The sequence below is a fragment of the Cetorhinus maximus genome, chromosome 6 (assembly GCF_964194155.1).
Source record: "Cetorhinus maximus chromosome 6, sCetMax3.hap1.1, whole genome shotgun sequence".
NCBI classification, from domain to species: Eukaryota; Metazoa; Chordata; class Chondrichthyes; order Lamniformes; family Cetorhinidae; genus Cetorhinus; species Cetorhinus maximus.
The window spans coordinates 124,707,298-124,733,193 of record NC_135884.1 but is presented as its reverse complement, the minus strand read 5'-3'; the positions used below and the strand labels follow the sequence as shown (position 1 = coordinate 124,733,193).

The 25,896-nt window shown below is 43.6% G+C and overlaps 1 protein-coding gene across 6 annotated transcripts in view; it reads right to left on the bottom strand.

Annotated features, from left to right (window-relative positions):
• Window positions 1–25,896, bottom strand: part of znf469 (zinc finger protein 469) — a 1,056,360-nt gene that overhangs the window by 264,875 nt on the left and 765,589 nt on the right. For all 6 annotated transcript variants that reach the window (XR_013576938.1, XR_013576939.1, XM_078544423.1 and 3 more), the window contains one exon: window positions 4,413–4,506. The gene's annotated coding sequence lies outside the window, so the exon portion shown is untranslated. The remainder of the gene's footprint in view (window positions 1–4,412; window positions 4,507–25,896) is intronic.

Sequence of the window (25,896 nt, the reverse complement as noted above, 5' to 3'; positions counted from 1 at the left end):
TGCCCACACGCCAACTAGTCATTGAGGGAGTGGAAACTCTTTTGGTTCTGATTTAGGGCAAAATTGGCATACAGTGCTCGCAAAGTGTGTCTGCAAATTATGGCACCATTGGTAAGCCTGTAATTCTACTGAAGCCAGATACACCTGCTAGTCTCTGGGGAGAGAGAATGAAATGTAATTATCTCTCTTTTATTAGAGAATCGCACTGACCTCCCCTGCGCAACAATGGACATCAAACTGCGAGATGCTATAATTAGCTCCAGATCCAGCTTGGAAGGATCCAGGTGCATAAAAGATCATTGTCAAGGTCACCTTCACGGCACTCCTTACCCTGCTCTGAGGTTGCAGTTGTGGCTGCAACAAGTGGCAGATTTCAGCGAGGGCATCCTTACTGAAGTGCAGATATCTCACACATTGTTCCTTGTTCAGGTAGCAAAATTATTCCCTGAACACTCTAGACAGATATAGCCTCTTGTTAAGACCCTTCCACCCTCTTCCAGCAGCTCATCCTGCACTGTGTGACCTTTGTTCATCCTCCAAGTTGTGCTGTATTGCAAGGGCAATTCCTACTACTGCACACATTTCTGGTAGCAACTGATTTGTGCTGAAGCTTTGAAGTCAGCATAATGTCCTCAGCACTTACCACACCGCTCCCTATAGACTTCTGGGCTTTAAATTAACTATAGCCGGAATTATTCCCTCATTGGGCAGGCTCGGCGGGAGTGGTTGGGAAGCCGACTGCCACTTGTAATCAGCTCTGCTCCGCGATTACACGCAGGCGGGCCAATTAAGGCCCACCCTGCGTGGATCTCGAATGGCAGAGCTGAGCGCTGCCTGTGGGGGCGGGGGGAGGAGGGAGAGCGGGCCTAACGCGCAGTTTGCGCATGTGCGCGAAAGAGCGCTTCAATCTCCCTTTTCAGTTAATGTTTATTTGCTTTAGGAAGCCTCATCCCGCTCATGGATGAGGTTTCCTAAAAAATGTAAAGGCCGTTTGGCCTTTTCGCCTGCGTTAATTTGATTTTAATTAGCTTGTTAATGGCCTTAATAAGCCTTTCAAGTATCGGCGGGTGCGCAGCGAACTCCGGCACGTACCCGCCGAATGAAATATCGCGTGAGTATGCGATGAATTCGGGACACATGATGTTACCATGCGTCATATTTCACTCAGGCATGGGAACACGCCCGCAGGCTGAACATAAAATTTTGGCCTATAGGAACAACCATCCATCGGCATCCTTCCATCAGTGAAAGGTGACAGACATGTAGCAAGTCAAACCCGGTGGGGATGGGATAGCTTAATGTGGTGCAATTTTGCTAACGGCTGAAAGGACCAATCCATGAGAAGCAGGTTCTGCCGCAAGTGCCACATGTGAAGTGGTTGGCGGGCAGTTGTTTTCGGTGTTGGTGCCTTTTGCAAAGTCACTGCAGCCACTGATTGTCATGGTGACACACTCCAATCCACAGGTGCTGTCATCATTTCCTTCCGTCATCAGCTAGTGTCTCCCAGCTGAAAAAGCGATGTTTGGAGCCTTCACGTCACATTTGCAAGCAAGCTGAGCTTTGGGCGACCTACTGGTCATCTGGTTCCGGCTACCTCATCAAGCAGGAAATTCTTGGGTATGCGACCATCTTCCAACCTGCGAACATGCCTGAGCAAGTGAATTCACCTCTACGTGATAAGTGCTAACATATCTTGAGGGGTTTGCTTTTGAGCGAACTGCCAGATTTGTGATTTTGTCCTTTCATGATATGCCTAGAATGTACCGCAAACAGACAAGATGAACATTTTGAGCTTCCTTTCTTGATAGCTGTAAGTCGTCAGTGTTTCATAGCCATACAGTGAGATGCTGAGAACACAGTGCTAGTCGCACATATGCAGACTCAGCTACAAAAACTCACGGATTGTTTCTCCCATGCCTGCAATTTATTCTCCCTCACTATAAGTGAGAAGAAAACCATGGTCATGGGACAGGGTGTCCCATCTCCACCCTTGATCACACTTAACTAACACCCCGCTGGAAGTGGTTAGTAAATTCTGTTACCTTGGGTCCACAGTGACAGACAATCTGACTCTTGATGCAGAATTTGACACACCCATAGGGAAAGCAGCTACCACCTTTGACTGGTTCACAAAACATACATGAAATAATATAAAGCTGACTCTTGGGACCAAGATGCTACTTTATAGGAAGAACCATAACAACAATGAGAAGAAATCAAGCAGCGATTAATATATACGTAGTTGCTGATCTCTCTAAACAGTGCCTGTGGAGGGTGGGCTGGGTGGAGGTACCTTCCAGTTGCTAAGCCTGTGTTCAGCTACGTGGGGTTGAAAGAGGCTGTTTTCTGGAGGGTTGAGTTCCAAATTGACAACAGTGGCATCAAACCAGCATTGCATGCTGATTTACATCATGATGTGCCTCCTCTGTATACATTTGCCAGCCATTCACTGGGTGTGCCTGCACCAATACGGCATCCGCCTCCATTCACCCATGAGTTCTAACACAGTCATAGGGCAGAATTTTACAGCCCCGTTTTGGCGGGGATGGGGCCGTAAAATGCGGCGAGACATTCTAAACCTCATTGGCTTCGGCGGGAACGTAAAATCCTGCTGCCGTAAAATTTCGCTCATAGTGACCATACAACAGGCGCTAACCATCCCAATTTCTCACCACTTCTCTACAAACCAAGGCCTACTTTGCCTGTAGTAAAGCATAACACAGTAAATGAACTGTCCAGTACACGAGGGAAAATGTGGTCTCTTTGCATTAGTATGACTCTCACTCATTTCATGAAGTTCATTCTGAGCAGACAATAATTTGCAACTATTCATCGGGAGCAACACATTTGTAGTATTGACATGATGCGTTTCAATCTTGAGCTGCAAATTCAGCAAATACATGGAATTACAGCAGTCATAATAATGAAGTACTGGAGAAGTGCCAAGAGATTGGTATATTTGCATAATCTGAATGTCATGCACCTCCACACCCACTTGACACCCTATAAAAAGGCATGTGATGATAAAAGGTACATATTAGATACTGATTTATTTTCCCCCATTCAGTTTGCCATTTAGAGAAAAAAAACATTTCATGGGTCTGCAGTTAAAAAAAAAATCGGTGTTACAAAATGTGAAGAGTATATTGCCGTAGCGCACAGTGAATCTTGAAGGCTGCTGAAGAGGCAATAATTAGATATGACAGACTCTCAGTTCAGCTAATTAAACATTTTGACTCTGGAAGAGATGCAAGGATAGCTCTAGGTGTAGTCTGCATTCCAAGTTTTTAGTCTAGAGCAAGATTTTAAAATTTTTAATTATTAAACACACTGGCACAAAACCCTAAATCTGACCTGGCATTTCTAGTGCTATACATTTTTACAAAACCAATATTACCTATGAAAAGCAGGCAAGACATGATCATTCAATCAAACCAGAGCTGTCATCATCCAGTCCTGTAATAAGGGCTGGGAATTTTAACTTACACTTAAAAAGGCAAAGAGAAATTAAGCACATGCTTGTGCTGGCCCAGCAAAATAAACAAGAGATATTTACCAAACAATAAGAAATGTCAGCAAGAAACACAAAGAATAGATTTGGAATCCAACAAAAGCCATAGTGGATGAACACTATGTTTATTTTTAAATGTGGATTAAGAACTAATTATTCTGCATAATAATTTCTGATCATTATTAATGGAGCAGTAATAACTTTTGGATTTAGATCTTTATTACCCGCTCTTGCATAGCCAGAGTACCAGGAGAAATAAAAGCCCAGGAACAGACAAAGCTCTGCAGAGTCACCATTCTACTGACTAGACCAACAAAACTGGAGCACTGTAGATATTTACAATCTGAAATGCCATGATCATGCCACCTTGACGTACTTAGTGCACACCAGTGCACTGGAAGAGCCTTGCCAATCAGGAGTTTAATATTTGAACTGAAGTCTATTTTGGCCAGCACATGGAATGGGATACATTGAAAGCTCTCCGTTGCAATGCTAGAAAGCACCCACGGAGCTGAATAAAAATGACAGCAGTCATATCAAAGACTAGCTATGCAGCAGCTGAATAAAACTTTCTGTGGCTCATGCTTTAACAGGAAAGTTTTAAGAACTCTGCTAGTATAAACCTGCAGGAAGGATGAAGCTGATACTACTATCTAAACATTATCACAAGGACACCATAATGTGGCAGGACATCACAAATGTAAAAACCAGAAATATTTCAAATCTTTTCCATTAAGTAATTTTCATTTTTTCCCAAAAGCAGAAAGAACTGCCAAGCTTAACTGAACTGTTTTCAGCCGAACAAACTCTCAGGATTTATAGACCATGCTGTAGCACTTTTAAAAATATTTCCTGTTCAGTGCAATCGGTAGTTAAAAACTTAAAAAAGCAATGCACTTACCTCACTGTTAGCCGGCTGGATGTGAGAGATGCATTTCTATGTTGGGAATGTAATGAACTAGCAGGACTCCTGCCCTCCACAGCCTTTCAGCAGTCTGTGAAAAAGAAGTCTACATTAGTGACCACAACCACAAGAATGAAGCTCACGCCCCCCAGCCTCTGCAGCCAGTAGCACAGGATTTTGCATGGAAGTGGAAGCCAAGCAAAGACAACTTGATTTATCTGCCTGAAATCCAGCCCAAATCTTGGCAACAAACTGACAAAAGACTTGCTGCCTATGTTAAATGGACAGTCTTGCCAAGTACCGACAGTGCTGCTTTAATTAACTCTCTGGGGAAGGTTTTAAATTTTAAAAAGTGTTACAAAAAAGTCAAATAACGCATGGTTAAAAGGAGATATGAAATTACAATGTCTTCGTTGCATGATTGAAAGAGGAAACAGATCAGATTTGAGGATATCTCAGCACCATGTTTATTTCAGCATTAAACAAATTGTTTACATTTATTTTACTCCTACCCATTGCTAGTGTAAGAACAACATGAACCTCTCTAAAATGACAATACCAACCATGCAGTAGTAGCATTCTGTCAATGTTGTTTCAATGTAAAAGCACTGTCACTTAAAATGACATGAGGAAGAAAAATTAAATGTAAATTGTCATACAGTAAAAAGGTTGAGAGTCATTCTAGATCATCTCAGTTATTCATTATTCCAGATTTGCTGGCAAGTGCAACAAACTGACTTCAGCTCACTTAATAGACTTCGAACGATAATTATATTTTTTAGAATAATTTTTCCAAATGTCTGAATGGAGTAACAGCAACAAAATGTAAAGACATTTGGACCATTTGCAGCAGGTGCCAAAATTACTTAAGTTTAAAAACGTACCACCACTTTTGTTAACTGATTAATAAACTTGCACCTTAACATATTACATGTGTTTACAGTATAGCCTGCCAGAATACTAATTCAAATACCGAATCTCATTTATTTGGCCTTCGAATTAGGCATGTTTTGTTCAACGCTGTTCAGATCCAGAGCCAATTAATCACTTTTCAAGTTTTTCACAATGCACTTTCCAAATTCATAGTAAAACTATTTGAGTTTCAACTTACACTCAACATAAACGAAATTCAGCATATTCTAGTCGCAGGGAAATGTCATTAAGTATCTTGAAACAGGAGGATTGTTCAAAATGCAATATTATGTAACTGATATGTCCTAGTTCCCAATATATTTTCATATATTCAGGTAGATATATTAATTTGCTCGTGACTTCTGTCGTGTACTTCTTGGATAATCAATGTAAACAGATGCCCAAATAAAGCGTAAATATAGGCTCCTGAGCCAGCATTGATTGAGCTGCTTTTTAATGTTTACTCACCACTTTGTGTGAGATTAAGAGAGAGGCAATTGCCAAGAAGGACATGGTCAATCAGTGGCGAAGGAACAGAGCAATGTCTTACCAATTTCCAAATGGAGGTTAATACACAGGTCATTTACTGTAATGTCTCAGAGGTGCTCAAGTCTGGTATACAATGACTGTCTCATTCCTGAAATCTCATACATTCAAAAAAAAACTGAATGAACAGATGTACTTTAAAACCTTCAGGTAACCAGTGTGAATCCTATTGTAACAAACAGAAAGGATTCCAAACAAATTGCGATGTATGAACAAATATATAATACCTTCTGAAAACAGGATTTTCAGAAAGCTCAAAAAAACATACTTTCTTAAAAAAAAAGTTATGTCGAAATATGTTCTGCCCTCTGCTCAGTCAAATACTCGAGACATAATTGTCCATTAGTGAAAGTAGCCTGCGAGCAGCACGTGTGTCCCTCTGGAAACATTGTCTGCAGATTGCTGTGGGCTTCAACAGCCAAAATGGCCTTTGAATTACTGAGCTGCTCACTCAGGGAATCCTGGTAATGAAAGAAAAACAGAAGAGTTTGCAAGTATAAGTCTGGGGTGTGGTAATTCAAGAAGTCAAAGCTTTTGGGCAATGAATAAAGTCTTTCAGTACAGCCCAGTAATGGCAGTAGCACACAAGAATTCCAGGTCTACCCTCTGGGGCAAGCATTGGATTGATGAAGAGAGAACTGAAGGCCAACTTCCCTTAATTTACAGGTAGAGTACGTTAAACAGAATCCACATATGTTACTACCGTGAACTGAGTGCACTTTTTATGTCACCTACTTGAAGAAAATCTATGCAAAAATACAAGCCTCAAACAGCTTAAAAGATAACTGAAGATACTGGAAACTTAAAAACAAAAGTAAGTGCTGGAAAAATTCAGCAATACTTGAGAAGCATTCTATCGTGCACTTTGCAGGCCACTAGCCTTATTATTAATTTTAATATCGTCATATATTAAAGTTAGCTCTCATTTTCTCTATGGCAGGAGATGATGGCGAGGTGGGATGCGTGCCCCCCCCCCCCCCCCCCCCAACTGCAGGGGAGAAACAAAAGAGATAGCTTTGTGTTTGAGGTGGTGACTCTCCATCAGACACAATGCTTGGAGATCACTCTGTATTCCTGGGGTTAACCCGCTTTGTCTCTCTCCGAGGTATCTAGGCGATGGGATCTGGTTCCATTTTCCAGCTTTTCCATTTCTACCTGCTGTACCTTGCTGGTCTGTAAAGTGCATAAATGGGGAAGACAGAAGATGGTCAAAGTGCTATTAACAAGAGGAAATAGGAAGCATAATGAGAGAAATTAAACATTTAAGAGACAAGAAGAGTGTGTGAATAGAAAGATATGTTTTCAGTTCCACCTCTCTGTCCTTCTTAAGGAAACTCCTTAAAACATACCACTCTGAACAAGCTTTTGGTCATCTGTCCTAACCTCCTAATGTGGCTTGATGCCAAATTTTGTCTGATAACGCTCCTATGAAGCAGCGCCTTAGGACATTTTATTGCGTTATGTTCTATATAAATATAAACTGCTGTTGAAAAAGGCGGGGGTGGGGGTGCCAGGCATCTCAGAAGCTTCCTTTACCCGCAAGGCCCATCATGCAATACTCACACAGGTCCATACATAGGCAACTGGCAGATACATGTGCAAGCAGCCTGCCCTGCCCACCACCTCCCCCCGGCCTGAAACATGCATAAGGCTAATTAAGCGTACAAATTGAAAAACCGAGGTTGAAAATAGTAGAAATAAAATGTATTTCATTCGGTCCACTCTTCTGAATCTCAGCAACACAACGGTACTGATGCTGTGCATTCCTATTCTAGCCCATTACGCCACTTCTCTCCCACATTTCGATTTTATTTACATAATTGCACACAGGCAGAGTGCCCCACTGTAACTAATGGACTAAAACCAATGCAATGAAGTATAATGCTTAAAAGTTCTGTTAATGCTAGACAGCTGGACCAGCTAGTATATAAATTGGCACACTGGCGCACTACATGGCAGCAGGATATGGCTTTATGCCAATTTCCCACACGGTGAGTTTCTGATGTTGGTCAGGTCATCAATGATGCAGGGAGTCCAAAGTGAAAACAATCATTTGGAAATGGATGGGAAGAGGAGAAAAATACGCAGAGCAGCTGAAACTGGATTTTATCCTGTTCTGCTAACAGGCATAGTGTAGCCCAAGTCTAATAAATCACCCTGAATTTGGACAAATCACTTGCTGAAGAATTACAGTTTTGGAAGCCATCACAAAGATGAATCAATATGAAATGACCCTGACAGGAACCTGATGGAAACAAACTTTTTTGGTAGCTCAAAAGAAACACCATCCAACCAAAAGTACACTGAGAGCAGAAATTCACATTAGAATCTTGATGTAAGCTATTTACATAGAGCCAGTCACATTGGAACATAAATACATAAGTGCATAAGAAATAGGAGCAGGAGTAGGCTGTTCAGCTGCTCAAGTCTGCACCACCATTCAATAGGTCATGGTTGAACTTCTTTATCAATTCTACTTTCCAGTCCTTTTCCCATATCTCTTAGTGCAGGAAAATCTATAGTCTTCAATATATTCACCAGCTAAGCATCTAGGCCCTTCGGGGTATTTGCTGACCAACTACAGTAGGGGCTGGATTTTCAAATGCTAGTGGGGGCAGGAATGGGTGCAGGAGCAATTTGAAAACTGTGCTCCCAGAGGGCAGCACTAAATCCTGCTGATCCAGATAATGATGCGATTTGCAAAGGGAGGGTGGAAGTTGTGGTGGGGGGGGCAGTATTCCAAAACCCACATACGTCCAATTAAGTGCTCGTTGAGCTCAGTAATGAGCTTGTAACAGGCCACAGAGAAGCATTCTTGAAATTTCAATCAACAGGCATGGGAACACACAGTGTCTGGCACAGGCCAGGGTGCAGCTGGTGTGAACACAGTGGGGTGCCACCAAGGCCAGTGGATACACTGGTCAACTCATTTAAAAGAGAGAGAATGAAGCTCTGCTGCACAACCAGTGTCACAGAGTTGTCATCACTGGTATTGTGAGGATTATACTTAGTGACAGTGAGAGAGAGTGTCCCAAGAGTGGTGTCAGGTTACTGGCATCACTTGGGCAGCAGAGCCTGGCAGAGGAAAACCTAGTGAACAGATGAGCACCAGCTGAGGGAGTGGAAGTGGGAGCAGGCTACTGACAGTGTATAGGGTAGCGAGAAGCAGCTTCAGCAGAGGCATCCTCCTAGTCAGACAGGAGCCAGAAGAGCACAGGGAGGGGCTGCAAAGGGAAGAAGGTGCTACGCAAGACATTAAGTGTACCGCTCACGACTCAACTACCTACAACTGACAGAGTGCCAGTGTCACAGGAGACTGCACCTATCCAGGCAGATGGTCTTGGGCTCTGGTCTACAATGACCTGATGTTTCGTGAATCCCAGGGCCCTCCCCTACCCGCAACTGTCAACCATGTTGAGGTTGTTCCAGGAATCAGCTGTGGATTTTGATGGCATCTCACATCACCAGCTCATCACACCATCAGGCAGGTCTCGCCTGCCTTATTCCAGAGGGTGGGGGGGAATACATCCATGTTGAGACAGATGGGCCAGCGCAGACACAGGAAATCCATCAATGGTAGAAAAGCCCAATGTCCTCTGAGATCCAGGGGATCAACAATTACATCCATGTAGTCATCAAGGCACCAACAGATTGGCCTGCCAGATTCTTGAACAGAAAAGGTTTCCACTCACTGAATGTCCAACTGGCCTGTGACCACGGGAAGCTCATCTTGCGGGTCTGCGCTCGATTACCAGGCAACTGTCATGATTTCTTCATCCTGTGAGAGTCCCAGGTGTCTTACCTCTTCAGGCCAGCATCCAGGCTCGGTGCATCGCTGCTGGGGGATAAGGATTATCCCATGAAGGGGTGGCTCCTGACTCTCAGCTGCCACTTAGATATGCATGGAGAGAGGCACTACAACCAGACATCCATTAATATGTACCTGCACTGAACAGGCCATTGGCATCTTGAATGTGCGCTTCCGTTGTCTTCATTGGTCAGGTGGTGCCCTCCAGTATAAATCAGCCAAGGTATCTCACATTGTGATCATTGCTGCATGCTGCACAACTTAATAACATAAAGAGGACTGGAGTTGGATGAAAAGGAGGGCATGGTATGCCACTCTTCCTAGCAGGAAGACAGTGAGAGTGAAGAAGAAGAAGAGGAAGAGGAGAACGAAGGTGATACTGCAGAGCAGTCTGGTGCCTCCTGAGATGGAAGAGAAGAGATGCCCCCTTCTCAGTCACATCCCTTATGTGGTGGTAGCTGACATCCCAATGATGCAACCAGGCACTTGTGCTGAAAATGTTAGGAGGAAGTATGGGCACTCAATCTGCTGCATAAAATAAGAGGCCGTCACCCAGGTGCTGCCTGGCTCTCACCTCCCAGATCTTAACCAGCATTGAACCACTTGTGACACTGAACCCACGCCCTCCGTGTGACACCTCTACTGCTGACCTAAGTAGCGACCTCCAACTAGGCCCCTTCGGTCTCATGAGATGGTTTTCTTCTGCTGGATCCAGGAAAGGAATTTGTTACCTCTCGCAACTGTCTCTGTCAATGGCTGAAGAGAGGCATTTGAAAACCTTGTTGCTGCCCATGCCAGGGCCAGCCCAATCAGCACGCTCCTGTGACATGTCCAAGTCATGGCTGCTGCTCATCTTTTCAAAGGACTCTCCACCAGGCTACTGCCGGTGCCGCTGATTGGGTACCAAACTCGGCAAGGTAAATTAAGCATTTCACATTTGAAAATAGCGCCGGGAATTGATACTGACACAGCGGTGAATCAGGACCTGGAAATTATCCAGGCTTCAGGTTCACTTACTCAGATTTGAAAATCCAGCCAATTGGCTTTGCCACAATCTGGAGGATATCTCTGTATAGACATTTCAGAAACACAGATGTCATTTTAGATTCAGAATAAATTTATCTAGGATCATAAAAATTAAAGACCAAAATTCCATTTTCATTATTTCAAGGGTTTCTGATGAAATGATTGATTTTTCAGGGTTTGCAGCCACAGGGAACTGATATTATATTAATTGTAGTGCTTAAACCCATTTATTTACTGTTATACCTTTGAAATGCTGGTATACCAACACAAAGTACACTAGAAGTTGATTTACAGTAAATACTTAATAATAATCTGTCAAAATACAAAACTATAAGTAAATCCAACTGGTCATCAATCCAATAAAATCCAATCCAATCCCTCTACATTCTCTCTGAAACTTCATAGTAGTTTTAGATTCCCAACTGCACAATTAGTTGTTTGGTAGTACAGAACTTGAGTGTTGCTGAAAAAAGAGACATGTTGCCTAAGCTTTTCATCTTGCACTCATCAAGATAAATCACAAGATTACCAACAGTAAAGGGAACAACAATTTACACTGCATGAGAAGAGAATGCTGATTGGTTGGCAAGTGGACTCGGATTGGTAGAGATGTTGCCATGGAGAATGCAGCAGGGGACAGTTAGCTGTCAAGCTATTGTTCAAATTCAAACCAGGCAAGTCGACTCTGATTGATCTGACTGCCTGGTTTGAATTTGAACAATAACTTGGTAGTTAACTGTTCCGTGTTGCAGAGGCTATGCGAGAGGGGGACGGGATACCTCAATCTCCCTCCAGGTGTCCTGTCTCCTCAAAGAGTCAGGAGAGGCCCTCAAGCACCCAAAGGGAGGAGGAGCATCAGGCACACACCCCTGGGGCTTCCTCCCAGGGCTCTTCAAGGGTCTCCATGCGTTCTGAGTCCCCTCTGCCTGTGACCCATTCATCTGCAGCCTCTGAGACCGCTGAGGGTGCGCCTGCCCCAGAGCAGGTCACCCAAAGAAGGCTGGGGCCCTCGAGCCCTCGGATCTCCAGAGAATGCCCACCAAAGTAATCAAAGGCAACAGGGCACAGCAGTCAGCATTCTGTCTCAGGGAAGCATCTGGATGTAGTGGTTGGGTAAGAAAAATTAAGAAGCATTAAGTTCACACTGGTGGCATGAGTGTACGATCATTGTATATAGTTGTTGCACCTTTGTTAATATTTTAATCATTGCAATTCATGGAGGTCTCATGGGTTTTTCTTGCTGCTGCTTGTGTTATTGGCTGTGCACACTCCCATTTCACCCCCCCACACACTCCCGGGGGGACCAAGTCTATGTTCCCCTTTAATCATGCCTGTGCATAGTGGCATCATTATTTGCCAAGGCTCTTGTGAGCCAAGTGCCAGAAGCCTCCCACTCACGCTATTCCCCTTCCCTCCACTGCCCTTTGGATCCTATAGAGACCCATGTCTTGTCACGATATATTATCAAGGTTCTCCTTCAGCTGGCCAGTTGAGCTGGCCTTCAGCCCCACCCACCCAATGGCCCTCCAATGGCAATTTTTCTGTTGGACATCAAAGGCGTCAACAGCCTGATTAGCCTTTGCCTCAGGATGGTGTGCGTTACCTTCTAAACCGTCTCCGACACCTTCTACCCTCCTCCTGTAAGCAACCCCTTCCCCCAGTGTTACCTTGACCCTCCCATCGGCCACCCTTGAACCTCCTCCCATCACTCTACAGCACATCATCCTCACCCTTCAAATGCCTTCCCTCCTCAATGAGCCCACACCTATCACAGTACCCTTTCCCTTGACATTGCCCACTCCCAATATCTGTGTTAAACTCATCTCCTCCATCAATGCCCCAGATGAGACCTACTCCCACCACACTCGGACTCTCACTCTCCACCCTACTGCATCCCACAGCCCCCTCTCACAGTCACAGTGCCCTCCCACCGCCAGTACCCTCAATTCGCATTCCCCCCAAGATTCCAGCATTGACACCATTGACTGCTCCCTCTGAACATTCCCCACCGCACTTGGAGCTATGTTCTCTGATGCTCTGCAGAGTTGAACAGAACATATTTTAACCTTAACTCTTCTGACTGGCTGATATCATCAGATCTCTTACACCAACTGTTGAATGTCACCTGGTTGATATCAGTAAATTGCTAGCCTTTAACCAACACACTCAATCTTGGAGAAACTTGACCACAGTGTCCCTGAGACATCAAGAAATTCACATCCCTATGAAGAGTAGATTCTGGAGCTTACGGGAAAGCAACCTGCTCTAGCTCTGGGATTTGGAAACGTTGGTGGTGCAGCACCACTATCATGTTAAAGGATGCATGTCCACAGTCAATTTGGCATTCCAACCATAACCTTCCACATCCCTCTCGGTCTCATTAATCCTAATGAAGAAGGGGAGCAACAGAGAAGGAAATTATTCCTCCATGATTAAGGAGATGATAATAACGCAGAGAGAGGTTGTGGAACTCAAGTTCATCCACAAATCCTACCCCACTGTCCTCGCTTTCCTTAACATTTCACCCACTGTGTCATTTGCTTTTTGATTCCCACACACTAGCTTCAACCAGGGAGGAACTAGTGTCAGCAGAGGATATGGGATTTGGAGAAGGAGCAGTCAAACAGAAGGTTGCTTATCATTCTGGAGCTGTGCAATGGAGAACTTATGTATATGTCCCTCAAAAGAAAGATACTCATAGCACGTCACAGCCATCTCATTGGTTAAAGTGGGCACAGATCCAGGGCCAATGGAATGGTACTATCTCTCAATGTCACACTGATCTGGTGTTCTGGCATCCTTTAGTGGGGTTATTATGCATGCTGGTTGCAGGGGGTTTGACATGGTGTTATACCTCATTACCCATCATCTAGTGATTTATTTTCTCTCAAACAGTTCAAGGGGTGCAAAATTCCACAGAATGCATCAATATAACCTGCAGCTAATCTCACATTGACATGCCGGATCTTTTGCACGTTGTCACACTCAACAATCTGTACCTTCGGGGAGTGGAGGGCGTTTGTGTTGAGGAAAAGTGAAGTGGTTAATTATAAGAACTTGCACCTCTTGCACCCAGGACATTGGGTAGGCCAGAAACCCTGTAAAGCTGAAAGTTGTCTTGCCCTGACACCAAACTGGATGAATTTTCCAGTTGTCCTAAAAACAGTACCAGACAAATAATGAATGCCTGCCTGTAGGTCACTGTGGCTGATATGTCACAGATCTACAATGGTACACTCAAATTATCCTTGCCACAAGGGTTGAGTGTAGTCATTACCATCACAGCTACAATGTAGGCTAATAAGCTTGGCTGTAGGTCCTCCTCCAGTAGGTGGCCAGAACTTGCTTCTTTGCTGGTGAACTCTTCCAATATGCATGTCTTGACCTAGATCTCTTTTGAACAGTGTGGCGGGGCAGGGCAGGGGCTTGGGTCTTTAAATGCTGCCTCACTTTACTTTCCTCCACCCTCTCATCTTCTCCCTCCAAGACGCAGAAAGCATGCCCATTCCTGTTCCCGAGAAGCTAAACATTGAGCAGTGGGAAAGAGATGAGTTAAAAATCCCACAAGCTATCATAAGCAAATACAAGACTTTCTACGCTTAATGCAAAGAATTAATTGTTCCAAAACAAGTCATTTCCAGTTGCAGTAATTGCTACTCAAACTTTCAGCAGCCTCCAGATGAAAAAGCTCCTCAGTACACCAGTCTCTGCTAATCCTGACAATAGCTACACCTTACGTTCCTCATTCCAATTTATCTGTACTCCACTGCAAGTGTAAATACAATACATTTGGGGCTTGCATCCTCACTAACCCTTATTTAAATAACCAGCCAAATCACAATTGGAAATTAGGCAGATTGATTCTGGCATGGAGAACTGGTGGAACTAGTTTCCTTCTCTATTTGCTGGGCAGATAACAAACTGTCCAGTTTTATGCTGAAGAACTCATGAAATATCACTTGGAATTTCAAAGACCCTTTTTTTTGACTTTGAGTCTTAATGGTAAAAGAAAACCTGGAGCTTATAGCTGACAGCTTAGCAGTTCATATTTTAACAATAAATATTTTCTCCTCAACATTTTCAGGATGTTTACATTACTACTTAAAGTTTACAAACTAATTGCGAAATGACACCCAACGTATTCAGAAATGGATTTCTGTTCTGATCACACATCTATTTTGCTCTAAGAATATGTTAACATTGTGGTGACAGTCAAATATGGTTGACTCCTGCTTGAAAACATGCCATTATGCATGAATCAGCTCTGTATGAGACTGCTAAAAACTGGATATGCTTCAGTCAAAGAAAACCCAGACTGACAGATCATAATTAAAGTGTAGCCACTACTCTGAATAAACAGTACTCATTAATTACACGTGCCATTTCAGTAACAGTGCCAGCTTTTTTTACACACAGTATTTCTCAAACAGTTGACACAGGGCATTTTCCTTTGGCACAGTTCCTACAGGAAGCATAAAGCCTTTCAGTACAAAGAGTCCTTAATACAGGTCAGTAAGCAAAGAATTTGTTGGTCAAAAATTACTTAAGTCACATTCGCTGTTCTTAATTTCTCATTGAGCGCCTCATGCTCGTCAAACACCATCTTTGTATTTCACATGTAGATATAGAATATCAGGCTAAAAATATATTAACCTGTAACTCCTTGTAATTTTTTTTTTATTTGTTCATGGGATGTGGGTGTGGCTAGCATTTATTGCCCATCCCTAATTGCCCTTGTTTAGAGGGCATTTAAGAGTCAACCACATTGCTGTGGGTCTGGAGTCACATGTAGGCCAGACCAGGTAAGGACAGCAGATTTCCTTCCCTAAAAAATACCCTAACATGTGGTACATGATCTATGCGCCTTTGAATCTCTTAAAGTTTTCAAAGGTTAGTTAAGAAAATATATTTAGCATCTGCAAAACAAATTTTTTGTTAATTTTCAAGGGAACTATACTTACAGGAATCAGTGACACGATGATGACGCTCTTTCTTCAAAATCGTAATTTCCTTGTAACCCAGTTTTGATATACGATCATTGTCCATACAAAGGTTATAAAGGGTATGACGGCCCACAAAAAATACTTAAGGGCATTGTCATCAAAAAAAGCGTTTGACAAACTTTTCCCTTTGTTTTGAGAGAGAGAGAATAAATCAGAAAGGCTATCTTGTCTGTAGGACATCACCTCTGCCCTGAGAGTGTCATGCACAAGAGTCACAAAATGTCACAATATGGTTCAGCATGACTTATGTCACCAAGGTGTACGTTTGTAAACAAACAAAAATATGAATTGCTGAAATTCGAATCGTGAAGACACAACAGATTCAAGCAGTCAAACTTATTTTCAAAAATCTTTAAAAAATGTATTTAATTACAATTATTTAAAAATGTTAGAAATCTTTTCTAGCCTGTTAAATCACAGTTTGCTTTATCTTCAAAAACTAATCTTCATTTTTGACTTAACTTATGTAGATGGCAATCACGCTCAGTGTAGTTATTGGGAAGACCAGCAGATTTCAACTGCTGCACTTCAGTTAAATCCCACCTACTTAGCTGTTTCCGATAGAGAGTTGCCACTGCCTAGTAGGGGTGGATGGAAGCTGAAGGTTTGTAGGCTGCTCACCAGCATCAGGAGAATGCTGACAATCATGTGCATCATTGCCCACTCCTACCAGGATCAGCTGCAATATTTATGTCAGAAACATTTTTTGTTGCACTGCTATGTCAATGGAATTAGGTTAGCTGAATGTCACAAAATGGTACAAAGAGCTGCACACCATCAATAAATCTGTCACAGAAAAAGATCTTCGCAACTGAAGTATTTCAGCAAATCCCATGCACATTTACAAGAACCATATTATGACACAGTGGGCGGCATTTTATTGACGTGGAGTGGGGTGGGGGGTGGGGTTGCTGGCAATGGGTTAGGGACCAGTTTGTCATAGGAGGGGGCTTTATCATGACTTGTTAACTCAGGTATAGCATTAGCATCCTGCTTCTGGTTTTCTTGATCACAGACTGCGTGCATGATGATGACCTGCACTCTGCCAAAGTAAGGATTTCCACTTAAGAGTCCCTGACAGGGTCAGAGTGGCTGAATTCTACATTGTTTCCTGAGCTTCAGCAACAACAATGGAAGGAGACATAGGAAGGCTGCCTCCACACCACCCCCCACCCAACCCCAGGTCGCGAACTCTCCCCTGCAAGTCCTGCAGTGGGATCTGAGAGACTGAAGTGAAGTAGTATTTCCCGCACACAGGGGGAAGAGGCCAGCCTCTCAAACAGAACAGGCCTTCCAAACCCATGACCTTTATTACCCAGAAGGATAAGGGCACCAGATAGATGGGAACACCACCTGGAAGTTCCCCTCCAAGTCACTCACCATCCTGACTTGGAAATATATCGCCGTTCCTTCACTGTCGCTGGGTCAAAATCCTGGAACTTCCTTCCTAACAGCACTGTGGGTGTACCTACACCACATGGACTGCAGCGGTTCAAAAAGGCAGCTCACCACCACATTTTCAGGGGCAATTAGGGATGGGTAATAAATGCTAGTCTATCCAGTAAGGTCCACATCCTGTGAGCAAATAAGTAAAATAAAGGTGTGGATGGGAAGTGGCTGAGCAAGTGAGCAGCAGGGGTGTGTTCCTGCAAACCTGGAGTCACTGCCCCAAGAGATTCGATGATGCCATGAGGGCAGGAAAGGGGGGTGACATAACACTTCCAGGTGCCAAGCCCAACACTCTAACTTTCCCAGCATTTTCGTGCACAAGATTCCTCAGAACAACATACCTGCAGTTCCACTCATTCCTCTCTCCCAAGGCACTTCCTCATATTTCCATCTGAACAGTCAACGCTCACACACACCTTCATCTTATTGATGTCTCACACCCACGGCCTCACAGTCACCCTCCATAAATGCTGTCACTGTTTCCTCTCGGCACAGTCTATTTTTCCACACTCCTAACACTCTGCTTTCTCTCCCTACAAGAGAAGGTAGCACACAGCTCCATGGAGAGGCAGGGAATGTGGGGTGGTGCTCCAGTGATAGTCATCTTAATGGCCACTTGCAATGTATGCCCCCACCTGGCCCACAGTGAAGGAAATAGATAGGTCATAGATAGGTTAAGTGAGTGGGCAAAGATCTGGCAAATGGAGTATAATGTGGGCAAATGTGAAATTGTTCATTTTGGCAGGAAGAATAAAAAATGAGCTTTTTAGCTAAATGGTGAGAGATTGAGCAGCTCTGAGATTCAGAGGGATCTGGGTGTCCAAGTGCAAATAAGGGATTGCTCATTTGAGACAGAGATGAGGAGAATTTTTTTCTCTCAGAGGGTTGAGAGTCTTTGGAACTCTCTTCCTCAAAAGGCAGTGGAAGCAGAGTCTTTGAATATTTTTAAGACAGAGCCAGATAGATTCTTGATTAACAAAGGGGTGAAAGGTTATCGGGGGTATGCAGGAACGCGGGATTGAGGTTACATTCAGATCAGCCATGATCTTATTGAATGGCAGAGCAGGCTCGATGGGGGGTGGGTGGCCTAATCCTACTCCTGCTCCTAATTTGCATGTTCATATGAAATCTTGCCCCAGGAGTGGTGGATGTCAGCAACAATCTGCCATGAAAGCCTGAGCTCATTGAGGCACTAGGGCTTTATAATGTCAAAGAGAGCTGATCCTCTGTCTGTAGACCCTGTGTTTGGGGCCTCGCCTCCACGGAGCTGGATTTCTGTGTTCATTCCCCCCTGTCCTGTGAAGCATCATGTGGCTGAGGAGAAGGCAGCTGATGCTGCTGCTGGTATTGCACCTGGTGCTTCTCCTCTTGGTCCTCTTCAGAGATCCAAGGTAGAGCTGCAAAGCTGTTCCTGTGATGCAGTGAAGGCCAACAGCATGGAAGATTAGATCAAGGTGAGTGAAAAAAGTCCAAAGTAAGTGAAATGACTCCCAGAAAGTTGGAAGTCACCTGTCAAGTTGAGAAATCAGGCTCTCAGAAAAAAATTGCTGGAAAAACTCAGCAGGTCTGACAGCATCTGCGGAAGAGTCATACTGACTCAAAACGTTAACTCTGTCTTTCTCTCCACACATGCTGTCAGGCCTGCTGAGTTTTTCCAGAAATTTTTATTTTTGTCTTAGAACAAATGCTGTGATCAACAATCTTTCACATCGGCAAGAAAGCAGCTATGCAGTTTAATTGTTCAAAGACTTTCTAGCCTGTCAGTTTTGTTGATCAATGGCTCACAGTGCTCTTGCCTTTTGACCTCGGCAAATTCCACACAGTTCAGGAAGCCAGTGCACTGGCTGCTAAAGCCAGAATCCTGGGTTAATTCCACAATTAGTTGTCTATTTTGATTATTTACTCAACAGCCGCAAGGGGTTTTCCCGATCACCTGCAAATCCACAAAGGTGAAAGCCAGAGGTCGGCAGAATCATGTCATGTTTCCGAACCCCCAGCACTTTTGAGGGCTCTAACCGCCCCTTCACCACAGTCTGGCAGAATTTTAACTGCCAAGTGCGGGTGGGTGCAATGTAACTGGAAAAGGTATACAATTACATAATCTGAAATGCTATCATATAAAGATATGCTAAAGGATGAAGAACTTCACTTTTAGATTGTGGACATCATATTCATAATCAGAGCTAATGTCTTCACAGAAGAAATGTCTTGTTGTTGAAGAATTATCCACCAGCATAATACTGCCTCTTCTTAATTGGTTGTTTGTCTTGTACTTGCTCATCATCTAGGTACTAATGTCAGGCTAGGCTTTCTTGCTTTTGGACAGAGTTGTTAATGTCAAAATTAATATGAGCCTTGTGTGGTTTTATTAAAATTTTAGATCATCAAAATCAAACCAGAGAAACTGTACTTTTGTTTCAAGAATTTTCAGGTCCAGCTCTGAAATAAGTAGGTTGTACAGTTCCAGAGCCTTAGACATTTTTCCAGTCTTCATAAGCTGTATTAATTGCTCAGTACTGACCAGGCAACATTTTCCACATACTTTGACTGCTCCAAATAAATGTACTAGCTTGTTTCCTTCGTTAGACCTCAATGAGGTTTATTTCATTTTGTTCAGTCTACTAAATCAAAACTATGTTTGTTTCCTTGTTCAGGTCACAAAATGGTTGTTTCAACGCGTGTGTTCAGAACATGTGTTTAAATAAACATTAATGTCACCTGGGTGACTAAGCACCGTGTTTGAGACATCCGTACAAGTATAGTGCCATTGGGATCAACTCCCAGTACTAGACGCGCAAAATCTATGGCTTTCTTTTGGCTGATAACCAGTATTATATTTTTTTAAAGTACTGTTATCTGAGGAGTGAGAACAGCTTTGTGATGGACTGCAGACACAACCACAGGGGGAGTTTCTTCAGGAACGTAAATAGATGAGGACCAAGAATGAGGCAAATCCAAGTTGAGTCAATTCAGCTGGACTGAGTCCAAGCAAAGCTTTTGAAGATGAAAATATAGAAGGTTTGCTTTAGGAAACAGTGACACAGAAATAGGGGAAAGCTGATTTTGCTGCATTCCCGCCTTCCTGAAAATTTAAATGGGGCGCGGTGATGTCGGGAGTTCCCCCCCCCGACCCCCCCCCGATGTCACTGTGTGTCATTTTACGCTTCGGCGAGCGGGCCCCGCCCCCGCTTGCCGACTCATAAAATTCTGCCCCTAGTCGCAGATAAATGCAACTTGTGCATTTAACCAACCAGGTATACAGTCCTAAATGCCCACCTGTTTAAGGGCTACTGACTCCATTCAGTCATACCCATGTAAGAAAGATGTAAAACTTTGCAGGTATTGTATGAACATCAAGGCACAAATGCAGCTCTTTAAATTCAAAATCTCTCCAATTTACTCTCTGTTCTTTCTAGAGCATGCATATTTATTTTTGGATTTAACAAAGGAAACCAGGTGGTCTCTGGTAACAGGAATCACATGAGAAATTCAGCAAATCATCAATGTATTCAACAAGTCATAGATTCTCTGCCAGGAGCCAGGAATACAGAAAGTGTGAGCCACCAACTTCTCCTAAGTGGCTGCAGACTCTAAGAGCAGGATGCCATTTATGTCATGAAGGTCCCATTTTAAAGACCTATTAACAAAAAGTGAACATGTTCCTCTAATATTGAGATAACGAGCGCTGCTAATGGCTCATTTTATGCAAAAACTGAAAATTAGGAAAATTGAGTTAATCAAATCCCAGATAGGTTGTTACAGTGAAAGTATGATCATCTACAGGTAGTTATGCATTTTATGCTGGAAGTAGTTATGGCTCTTTATTCTAAGGCAATCGAGGATAACTGCACTGCTCAACCAGTGCATTGTGGTTTACAGAAGACCCAGGGAATTCCTTTTTGACATCTGAGGACAGGAGTTTAAAACAAATTCAATGAAATCTTGAGCATATTTGGAACATGGTAGAGCAGGCCATTAAAATTCTCAAATGAAAGTAAAATACTGCAGATGCTAGAAATCTGAAATAAAAATAAAATGCTGGAAATACTCAGCAGGCCTGGCAGCATCTGTGGAGAGAGAAACAGTGTTAATGTTTTGAATCAAATCTGACTCTTCTTCAGAACACCAGAACTGAGGTTACTAATGCTATTACCATGACCACATCTTTTGGCGCAAAAGTGGGCTCCTCCAACTATTCCAATCATCACCACAAGAGTCAACCGTTTCCACTGCCTGCACATAATTTCTATCCATAGGTCTTTTAGAGTCTGAACTACAGTAATCTTTGCCCTTGGGCTCCTCTCCTCTTCTGTCCCTGCCATGAAGAGGCAACAATTTCCTCCACATTCTCTCCTGGCTTCCCCTGTTAGATGGTGCTCTGTGATTCATCTGTCTCAGTTGTGTTGTTTTTATAACTGGGTGCCTCTGGGCTGCTACTTGAGTAAATGAGGCATTTTATTGGAGTGGGTAAATCAGGGAAAGACTGATCCCGCTGAAGTTGCTAGGTTGCTCAACAGATGCTTCTTTCTGAAAACATTCAGTAGTTGTGAGGGGTACAAGGAACCTGCATCTTAGAAGAGTCTTTCTGACCTAGTAAATCAGAAAGTGTGATGTAGCAACAGCAGAAAGCCTTTTAATTCTTCAGAACGTTTGTAGGCAACAAACAAAGACAAAGACATTCAGTTCCGTAAACTCTGCATCTCATTATCAAGCTGAACCTGAAAGATCTCCTCTAACTTCCCAAGTTCCCACAGCCTCCTTTTTAAGTTGCACAGCTTATTTCTCATGCCCACTGAGAGCCTTACATTTGCCATTTCTCTACCTGTGACAGTTTTTTGCCTCTTCCTCCATAACAAAGGACAAAAAAATTTAGGCATGCTACAAACTAATTTATAATGGGGTTTATTTTATTTTGCTTACCTTGTTACATGCACTGAAAAAACAGAGCAATCGATAGATGGAAAACTAACTAAAGGAACCTAGTCCTCACTGCCTACCCAAGACCCACCGCCCAACTTGATTTTCAAACAGGCCTCAAGGGAAGTATCTTGCACTCCTGCCCAAAACAAGCATTATAAGATTATTAAGATATTTAAATTGTGGTGCTACAGCATTGCTCGGACCCAAATGCAACTTTGCTCTTCCATGTTCCCAGGGGTCATGAGCGTGGGACAGATGAGCCATGCGGTCATTAAAGGAGCTGCAACGTAACACTTTGGAAACACTAAGAAAAATCTATGCCACTGATTTTTGTGGGGCCAAAAATTCTCCACCTAGATGCATGAAAATCTTCCCAGGTGCTGCTGGTTCCTCCATGTCAGCCCTCAGAGGCTACTGGAAGCTTAACTCCACAGAGAAGCCAGTGGATTCCCCCTCAGATTGGTAGGCAGTCAGTTGTTAGTTAAGTGCTGGCAGTGCATCAATTCTATTTTAACGAGGTCCAAACATGGGGCAGAAATTTTTGCTTGGCGTGCGGGCATGCGCCTGACATGCCCGAGCGTGAAATAGTGCATGATGATATCAGGTGAGCGTCCCGGCGTCATCGTGCACTCACGTGATACTAAGGTCGGCGGGTGTGCGCGTGAATCAGCAGCGTGTCCACTGACAATTAAGAGGCCTATGAAGGCCATTAATGTTGCAATTACCGGGGATTTTTCGCTGCCCGTCCAATGTTGCGGCCCAGGCGGCCTTTGCCTTTTGAGGAAGCCTCATCCAAGGACGGGGCAAGGTTTCCAAGATTAACTAAAACAAAAGATGAAAATGTGTGGACAGGCTTTTCAGCATCCATATGTTTAGGTGACTCATTCTGATGCACGGACACTTTTTTCGGCATTTTAAAATCTTTATTTGTGGCTTTTGGATTCTTCTACCTTCTCTCTACATTCTACCAGCTCTCTGCCTTCCGGGAGCTTTCTGAGAGTGGCTCCCCAGAGCTCGCACTGACTTCAGCGCCCGCCCACTCTCCTCCCACCCCGGCAGTGCTGAGCATTTCAGTGTGCCTTTTACGCTAGCTGGCCGTTAATAGGCCAGCCAGTGTGAAATCGCCGGTTTGGGGCTTGTAATCCAAAAATCAACCCCAATTTCTTTTTACCAGGTATTTCCTCCTAATTATGCTATTAGGTGCAAACACTGCATTAATCTCTTCACTTCTCATGCAACATTGCAGAAAATGTAATACGGGGCGGTGAAATGGTAGAAGAGACATGTACCAATAGTGGGGGATGGTGTAGGTCTCGTACCTGCTATTGGTCTCTTTTTACATGATGTGGCTCTTGATGGTGTGGAGTGAGTCCCATTTCCAGTTACGTCTCAGCGCCTCCATTTACCTTGGTCACATGGTGAGATTTAAATATTTCCAACACCAAATGGGATATTTGTGGAATTGCAGAGTTGGCACTGACCATCAGTGTCACCTCCCTACAGGTCACCTACGCACCCTTTTTCCAGGGCCTGTCACTTTGGCGTCCAAGAGACTCCAGCCAGCGGATGCCAGGATCCCGAGTGGGATTTTACCGGCTGCAGCCAACTAAGAGGACTGCTGTCCAGTTAGAGATGTGGCCTGCCTCTGAGAGCTGTAAGCATGGTCGCTGCCATCCCAACGCTGACAATATCCTATGGAAGTTGGCAGGACTTATCGAGGGAAAGGTTAGCGGGGATCAAAGGTTACGGGGAGAAGGCGGGAGAATGGGGTTGAGAAACTTATCGGCCATGATTGAATGGCGGAGCAGACTCAATGGGCCGAATGGCCTAATTTCTGCTCCTATGTCTTATGGTCTTATGAAGCCCATCCTATGGCGCCAGGAAGGCATTGGGCTCACTTCCTGACATTTTCCGGGGCTATTTATGAGGCCTCCCGCCTCCCAGTCCGTCTCCAGAGGGCCGGTAAAATTCAGCCCGAATTCCTCTTCTTACTCTTATCACTGCAGCATTATTTTGCAGCTGCTCCCGAGAAGCTTGGGACCTTGCTCATCGCAAATTCAGGGTGAAGATAGTGTTCCTCCTTCAAACATTAGTTCCAGAAGTATTCTCTCCCCCATTTCTGAGTCACCTGCTGTGTGTCTGGCCTTTTCAGCTGCAGCAGCTTTTTAACTACCTCAGTAAGCCTGATTTTCCACCCTACCAGCAGATGAGACCTAATCCTGCATAATAAATGAAGTCCTCCCTCCATAAGGAAAATGTCAAGTGACAGCAGGATCACATAGGTGGGCAGAAATCCCACCCTACTATTCAACTGTCAATCTTAGACAAATACAGTCCATTCACTCATACTCCAAGGTGGCTTTCATATTTCCTTAATCCAAGTGATAAACACCTTGCAGATATTCACTGTATAAGCTTGTGCATGGACAATGGCACCAGGGCATGGTAATGGAGGGTCACTGATGTACATGACATATTTTTCATAGTAGGAGTCAGCACTTCAGGAATGAATGAGAGTTAAAAAAACGTAAAAGATAAATGCTTTGCAAAAAGGTTGTGACTGCCCTAAAGGTGCTTCCAATTCTGTCACAATTTCAGTCAAAGAGCTCATTCAAGGAAATGTTGAAGAATCACACCTTTTTCTCTTTAAGTTGGCGGTTTAGAACAAATCAATCACATCTTTGATAGAGTCAGGGTCATTTACAGCACAGGAGGAGGCCATTCAGCCAATCCTGTCAAACCAGCTCCCAGGAGAGCAATTTAATCAGTCCCATTCCCCTGCTTGATCCCCCTAGCCCTGCAAGTTTATTTCCTTCAAGTGCCCATCCAATTTCCTTTTGAAATTATTAATTGTTTCCACTTCCACAACACTCATGGGCACCAAGTTGCAGGTCATTACCACTCGCCGCATAAAAAAGTTCTTCCACGCATTTCCCCTGCCAAAAATCTTAAATCTGCATCCCCTGGACCTTGTACCATCAGCTAATTGGAAAAGCTTTTACTTGTTTATCTCATCTAAGCCAGTCATGATCTTGTACACCTATTAAATCTCCCCTCAATCTCCTTTGCTCCAAGGAGAACAACCCCATTCATTGCAATCTAACATTGTACCTAAAACCGCCCCATCTCTGAAACCATGCTGGCTAATCTCCTCTATACCTTTCAGGACTGTCACATCTTTCCTAAAGTGTGGTGACTAGAATTGAATGCAGTACTACAGTTGGGGCCTAACCAAAATTTTATAAAGGTTAAGCATAACTTTGCTGTTTTTGCACTCAATGCCTCTATTTATGAAGCCCAAGTTCTCATACGCTTTGCTAACCACTCCCTCAATAAGTGCTGCCACCTTCAAAGATCGATGCACAATTGCATCCCCAGGTCCCTATGTTCTTGCACACTTTTTAGAACTGTGCCATTAAGTCTATATTGCCACTCCTTATTCCTTCTGCCAAAATGCATCACCTCACACTTCTCTGTATTAAATTTCAACTGCCACTTCTGCCCATTCTGCTAGCCTATCTATGTCCTGTTGTATGCCACCTCTCCAAGTTTGGTATCATTAGCAAATTTTAAAATTTACTCCGTATTCCAAGACCCAAGTCATTTATATATAGCAAAAGAAGCAGTGCTCCCAGTGCTGACTATTGGGGAAAACCATTGTTTTCCACTCTGCAATCCAAAAAATAACCATCTACCACAACTCACTCTTTCTGTGCTTAAGATAATTTTTTAATCCAACTGGACACTGACCTTTCTATGTCATCAGCCTCAATTTTGTTAACCAGCCTTTTATCTGGTACCTTGTCAACACGTTCTT